Here is a 7,500-nt window from a genome sequence, read left to right as displayed (position 1 = left end):
CGCGCTGCGTGTGATGAAACACAATGACGAGGCTCATATGTTGGCAGCATTTTAAATAGATTTATTATTAAAGTTCAGAGATATAACTTATTTCAGGAGTTTCTCTAAATGAGACAGTGAAAGTAAACATTACTATTATAATCTTTATAAAGGCAGAAACACATTAAGGGTATTAATATCAGCGTTATTTGTATTGTTCAGGGTATATTTGTAAGTTTTGTGCATGTTATAAATACTGAAAAGGGGGAAAACAATAAATGGTTGTATGAATGCTGTAATGTTTAAATCACTTCTGGTTAAAGATGCATGAGGGTCATGTGACCATCAGGAAGAACGCAGCATCTCATTTCTCACAGGACGTGTTCTCTGTTCTCACGCTCTCCCGAGTTCGTTCTTTCGAGGTGACCTGGCAAGACCGGTCTTCACAAGAACGCAAGTCCGTTCTCTGTTCTTGAAATTGAGAAGCAGCCTCGGAAAATGTGCAGGAAAGTGGTTGAGAAACACTGCTCTAGACTGTACACTACTGTTTCAGACTTGTGCGAATCATCAAAGCAGAAAACTCTCATCAAAGGCACGTCTAATGCAAGCGTCTCATTATTATGCAGCAGGAGTGTCCGGCCTGCTGAGATGCTCACTGCATACATCTTTGATGTGCAGCTACCCAGCAGGCCCTCGGCTTAAAAACGCTGACCAGAGAGTTTCTCTTCTTACACACACAGAGAGAGAGAGAGACCCAGGGGGCAAAGGACAGTAGTAAGCAGCTTCACTATTAAGGCTGGTTTATTCTTGTGTCGAGTGATCGTCGTGACCCACAGCACCTGTCTTGTGTGTAGTCCTGCATTTCTACTTCAGTGTGCTGTGTGTGTTGCTCTGCAGTAACACTTCTGAAACACTAGTTGGCAGTAGGTGTTTCTGTTCCTCTGTGTCGAGTTTCTTCACTGCTGTTTTGTTTATTCTGAACGCTACCTTAATGTACAAGTGGCTCAAACTCACTTATTCAGAGGTGGGAACCGGCATACGTGCAACAACTTTAATCATGAAGTCAACACAAAACTACAGTCTCCATCTGGAGCTCCTTCACAGTGCTCCACACTTGTAAACACTCGCTCCACTGAGCCCCGCCCACACTCATCAGTGCTACCAAGCTGACCAATCACAGAGCTTGCACCACATGTGGTTGCGTCACATTTTTTGAGAGGTGTGCTTCAGGGTCGGCGTCAGCCACGGCGAGGGGTATTCGACCACGCGATAGCTGAGCCAGACCATACACCCGCACTTGACGCTTATTTTATGCTTGTCAAAAGGTTCAGGTTTGGTAGCAATTCAGTACTGAGATTTTAAAAACATCAGTTGTCCACTAACATTTGAGCGCTGTTCTTAAAGGCGCAGTACGTAAGATTAACACCCGGTGGTTGAAATAGATATTGATATTGCAATGATCACCTCAGGTACTGATTATGTGCTTTAAATGCTAATAATGTCAGATGAATAGCATTTTATGTGTCATTTACTGTCATACCGAGAGCAGCAGCAGGTAAATACTTTACCTCAGATCTTGAAAATAAAATAAGCATAGGTTGTTGTTTACACTGAGACTCAAAGCAGCAAACATCAGTTACTCAGCATTCACTATTAATACTGTTCCAGACTACACTTCTGTGCTTCTGAATGGCTGTATATAAATGTTTCTGTCATGTTGCATCCTGTGCAAACAGCCAAATTACTTGTGATTAGAATCGTGTCACGTCGTGTGATGTCAGGACACTGTGTGTTACAAGGTAACACAGTATGAGTGTGTGTGTGAATGAGGGTGTATGGGTGTTTCCAAGTACTGGGTTGAAGCTGGAACAGCATTCGCTGCGTAAAACATATGCTGGAAAAGTTGACAGTTCATTCCACAGTGGCAACCTCTGATAAATCAGAGACTGAGCTGAAGGAAAATGATTGATATTTGTTGACAGATTATCAGGACGTGACTGTTTTGCTCTCTTTTTTACTCATTGGATGGATATGATGCTGTTTTAAGCAATATTCCAGGTTTGCGCATGAATCTAATTCACATCTTTGGATGGAAACAGCTAATATTATGAGAAAATACATCGTCTAAACAGCTATCAGTGGTTGATTGAACATTTATCTAAAAAAATAAATAATAAATTAACCTACAGTACCAATAGACCAAATAATAAGAGATAAACATTACCTCGAAAGTGTTTACTGTAAGCAAACTAACTCATAAGAGCAACAGCAACAAGTGAAAACCACTATTTCAAGTTGAATATTCATCAGCTAGTCTTATTTGTGGACCTCTCAAACAAAAGCCAAGCTTTCCATCTCGACGTATGAATGTTGGCCGTTCAATTCTGATGAAAGGGGAGTTCTGTTAATGCTCACCTTTATTTAAAGTCCAGCAGGGTCCTTATATTCTCCACATCGCATTTAAAAGAGAATCCTGAGAGAAACAGAAAGAGAAACACAGATTATTGGAACATTCCTAATGTGATGAAATGCTGAATTCAATCACTCTGGGACGGTTTAATCACAATCAGCGCTTCTCCATCCCTGCACTCAATGGTATTAGCTGCTATTTGCAGGGACAGGTTACATCACAAGTCAAAGTCTGAGCCCTGGAAAAACAAATGAAGCCCAACTCAACCACTTTTGGTTGAACAATACACAATATACATCCAATGCTTTTTATAAAATATTCAAAGAAGCATTTTCAGTTCAACAATGAGGGATCAGTCACACTTTACAGTAAGCTTTCATCAGTACATGTATTTAACTATGAACAATACTTGTAGAGCATTAATTAATCACGGTTCAACATTTACTAATGCATGCCTGTTAGCATTAGCTAATGCACTGCGGGTTAACATGAACTAGGGCTGCACCATATCTCGTTTCAGCATCAATATCACTATCTGTGAATCTCCAATGTCATGTTGTGATCATAATGACCAGGAACCACATTTCAGATCTCGTGATTTGTAGAATCACGTAAAGTTTTAAGGTGCAGTGTGTAAGTTTGACACCTAGTGGTTGATCTAGGTATTGCACTCCCGATTCAAAACACTTGCAAGCGCAGGTTGCCAGATTGAAGACACCAACAGGAGTGTGCCTGACTGTCGAGCCTAAAGGCTGATTTAAGTCGTGTCCTACTTAAAATCAACTGCACACGATAGAAGGAATATTCTCCACATTATAAGGAGTTTTTGTCATGACCAACATTTGAAATATATATATTAAAAACAGCTTCTGTTTCTCACAGCTGAACAACAGAAAACTGACACTGAATAAAGCACATGAGCTGTACCTGAGCTGATCAGTGTTCAATGCTAATAATGTGAGTCTGACATGACATTTATTGCCATACTACTGAAAGCAGCAGCAGATAGTTCAGCTCAGATCTGTACAATAAAATAAAGCGTCTGAAACTTCAGAACTGAGACTCAGTGCAAACCAACACATATCAGTGATTCAGCATCTACATTTAATCATGTTCAAGAGCTTTAATGTGTATTCATTAGATTATAAACCTGACCATTGTGCTGGAGTGCAGTGAGTGCACTATTCTGTGCTTCTGAATGGCTGGATTTACATTTCTGTTGTGTTTCGTGTGCTCATGTAGTCATGTAGCGTGTTGTTAGGACATGGGGTTACAATGTGACCTGCTCACCTAATGTTTACACTCGTAATATTTATATTATTTGCTAATTAATAACCTCATGTGGAACTCTGAATCTGCGTCTCATTTCAGAGTCTGCTACTGTCCACCAGAGGTCGCATTTCAGTCACGCATGCTTTGAAAGCCTTCCTGACTGAATGAATGAAATATGCTGTTTTCCACCATCTGGCAACCCGGGGTGCTGAAATATATTAATATATATATAAAAAATATATATATAAAAATAAGAACATGTATTTGTGCTGTTCTCACTGCGCTCTACGCTTACACAACTATGACGACTTCTGCTGCCGAGAAACACGCAAATGTGAAAATGGTGCACTGTTCCATCCTCTACATCCTCAACTAATGCTTCTTCTGTGCAGGAGAGTATTCAGAGATGTGCTGTAATCAAGATCACTCTACAGTTTAATGGAGCCCGCTCACGTGTCATGTTCACTGTAGTGTTAAATGGATAAAAAGGTCAGCTGTTTCTGAGTTAGCTGCGTTTCAGTCTCAGATTGTTTCAGTCCATCAGTGCCCTCACACAAAAAAAAGATGACAGAAATAAAATCAACCTCCAAGGAGAGCCATTTTTAGGACAAACCCATTTCCTTAATTAGTTTTACACCAAAGGCAAAAAAAATCTACTTCAAGATGGTTTCAGATATTATAACAGCACTAAATGAAATGGTTTAAGATACACACACACACACGAGCACACACACACACACACACACACACACACACGCACAAGACACAATATCTATATCTTTATATTAGGGCTGCATCATATTGGAAAAATCGGATATTTCAATACTTTATTTTTCTGCTATAATATTGCAATATGAATACGGTTTCAGGAGACAGCTTGAATAGCTCTATTAGACTGTTTTCTGGAGAGTCTAACAGTATTCAGCTACAGACATTGAATAACCACGATAGAAAACCTGCTCATCTCACGCTCTTCTGTCTTACTTTCAGTCCAAATATCTAAACATTCTTAAAGCAAGTAAAAATAGTGTTGTCAGAAGAAGTAAGGCTCAATCAAGAGATTTTCCTTAATACAGCTACATCATCTGTCAGAGGGGGAACAGAAATAATCTGGTTTTCTCTTCTCATTAGATCTCTGTGATGTGACTATTGCGGATCCACACGGGATATCAATGCTAAAGTCATATTGTGCAGCTTTATATAGACCATGACAAGGAAGGAGATGGAGATGATGATGAAGACCACGAAGAAGAAGACGAAGAATAAAAGAAAACGAAGAAGAAGAAGAGGAAGACAAAGAATAAGACAAAAAGAAAATCAAGAAGAAAAAGATGACGAAGAAGACAAAGACGAAGAAGACGACGAAGACAATAAAGATGAAGACTAAGAAGATGATGAAGATGATGATGAGGAAGACAAAAAAGATGGAGACGAAGATGTTGAAGAAGATGTTGAAGATGATGATGAAGACCACGAAGAAGAAGACGAAGAATAAAAGAAAACGAAGAAGAAGAAGAGGAAGACGAAGAAGAATAAGACAAAAAGAAAATCAAGAAGAAAAAGATGACGAAGAAGACAAAGATGAAAAAGATGAGGAAGAAGGCGATGAAGATGATGATGAGGAAGAAGATAAGGATGAAGAAGATGAAAATGAAGAAGATTAAGACAAAGACGAAGAAGACGACGAAGACAATAAAGATGAAGACTAAGAAGATGATGAAGATGATGATGAGGAAGACAAAAAAGATGGAGACGAAGATGTTGAAGAAGATGTTGAAGATGATGATGAAGAAGGCGATGAAGATGATGATGAGGAAGAAGAAGATGAAAATGAAGAAGATTAAGATGAAGAAGAAGACGATGATGATGAAGAAGAAGACAATGAAGATGAAAACGAAAAAGACGAAGACGAAGAAGATGAGTAAGACGATGAAGATGAAGAGGATGAACACGAAGATGAAGACAATGAAGGTGATGAGGAAGGCAAAGAAGATGAGTAAGACGATGAAGATGAAGAGGATGATAATGAGGAAGACAAAGATGATGAAGAAGAAGATGACAAAGATGAAGACGAAGATGATGAAGACAAAGAAGATGAAGATGAAGAGGATGATAATGAGAAAGATGAAGATGAAGACGAAGATTATGAAGACAAAGAAGAAGATGAGAATGAAGATGAAGACAAAAGACAATAATGATGATGATGATGATGATGAGAAAGACTAAGAAGATGAAGAAGACGATTTTAACTTTAAGCGTACTCCTCGGCCTGTTAGAATAGTGCGTTCTACACAGTATGAATGTAATTCAGACGTACTACATCCGCCATTTTGTCATGATCACATGACCTACAGTACCCGCGTGAGTATCGTCACTTCACTCCCATTCATGAATTCTCTCGCGGGGCATCATGGGATAGCGCAGCGTCCATCGAATGCGCACTTCAGAATCTCGCTGGAAGTAGTCGGTCATCCGGGCAGTTCTCTCATACTGTTTTTCCAATTCGATGAATTCTGACATACTGCTCAGCTAGCATACTGACCTTAGTGTACTGTATAGGATGGATGGATGTGATTACGAACGCAGTCGAAGACAAAGAAGATGATGAAGAAAAAGAACAAGATGAAGACCACGACAAGGATGAAGATGAAGAAGATGATGAGGAAGAAGACAAACAGGAAGATGAAGACGACGATAATGACGACAAGGAAGAAGATGAAGAACAAAACAATAATTAGAAAGATAAAGAAATTGATGATGAGGAGGAAGATGAAGAAGACAAATAATAATAAGAGAAAGACAATGAGGAAGAAGATGGTGAGGAAGACGAGGAATCAGAAGATGAAGAAGAATGAATGTTAATAAGCAAAGAATAATCACTGAGATCATTACTGACTGATGGGTGTTGCTCAGCCAGCCCTGATAATGAAACATGCCATAAACACTGACAGACTGAGCAGCTCCGACATCGACATCTGTACTGCTGAATAACCATACTCATTCTCACTTCCTCATTCATTCACTTTCTTATCAGCTTAGTCCCTTTATTAATCTGGGGTCACCACAGCGGAATGAACCGCCAACTTATCCAGCACATGTTTAACACAGCGGATGCCCTTCCAGCTGCAACCCATCACTGGGAACATTCTGACTACACTGAAAAGTAAATAAAGGGTTAATATACACAACCCATGATAGAGCTGATATAGTGCAAAATATAAAACCATCCTAAATATTCCTCAAACATTTCTACTTCCTTAAAGGAACATCATCACATTCATCAAAATATAAGAAACATGCTGTAAAGGGGTAGCTCAATAGTAAATCCACATCTACTCTCTATTCACTCTCCCTCATGTGGTTCCACCCTGTGAGTGTATTTATTCTGTTAAAGACAAAAGAAGATAAGCTTAAAAAACCTGTAACCATCCACTTCCATAGTAGGAGAAACAAATGCAGTCAATGGTTACAGGTTTCTAAATATCTGCTTTTGTGTCAGAAAGGTTTCAAACATCTACAGAAGGATCATTTTTGTGTGAACTACCCCTTTACTATCCCATCTACTCCTCCATCAAGAGGCTGGAGACAGAGAGCGCTCAGGCCAGACAGCATGCGTGGAGCAGGCGGAGGGGAATCTTTAATTGAGGGTTTGGTTGTATTTTTAGAACAACTAGGACATAAACTACAGGAAGTGCTCACTGCACTCGGCTCACAGAAGGGAAAACCTTCTTTATATGCTGCTACACAAGGCCTGTTTCTGAATATCTGAATTAAACTTACTCTGCTGATCCTTTTTAACTCATCTAATGTCCTTTAGCATGCATCCACCCTAAAGAAGT

At 39.4% G+C, this 7,500-nt stretch overlaps 1 protein-coding gene across 3 annotated transcripts in view; it reads right to left on the bottom strand.

The window, feature by feature from the left end:
- fynb (FYN proto-oncogene, Src family tyrosine kinase b) overlaps positions 1 to 7,500 on the bottom strand; it is a 91,283-nt gene that overhangs the window by 71,794 nt on the left and 11,989 nt on the right. For all 3 annotated transcript variants that reach the window (XM_056480768.1, XM_056480767.1, XM_056480766.1), the window contains exon 2: positions 2,395 to 2,452. The gene's annotated coding sequence lies outside the window, so the exon portion shown is untranslated. The remainder of the gene's footprint in view (positions 1 to 2,394; positions 2,453 to 7,500) is intronic.

This window comes from Danio aesculapii, chromosome 20, assembly GCF_903798145.1.
Source record: "Danio aesculapii chromosome 20, fDanAes4.1, whole genome shotgun sequence".
Lineage (NCBI taxonomy): Eukaryota > Metazoa > Chordata > Actinopteri > Cypriniformes > Danionidae > Danio > Danio aesculapii.
The sequence above is the reverse complement of the archived record's forward strand: the minus strand, read 5'-3'. Positions and strand labels throughout refer to the sequence as shown.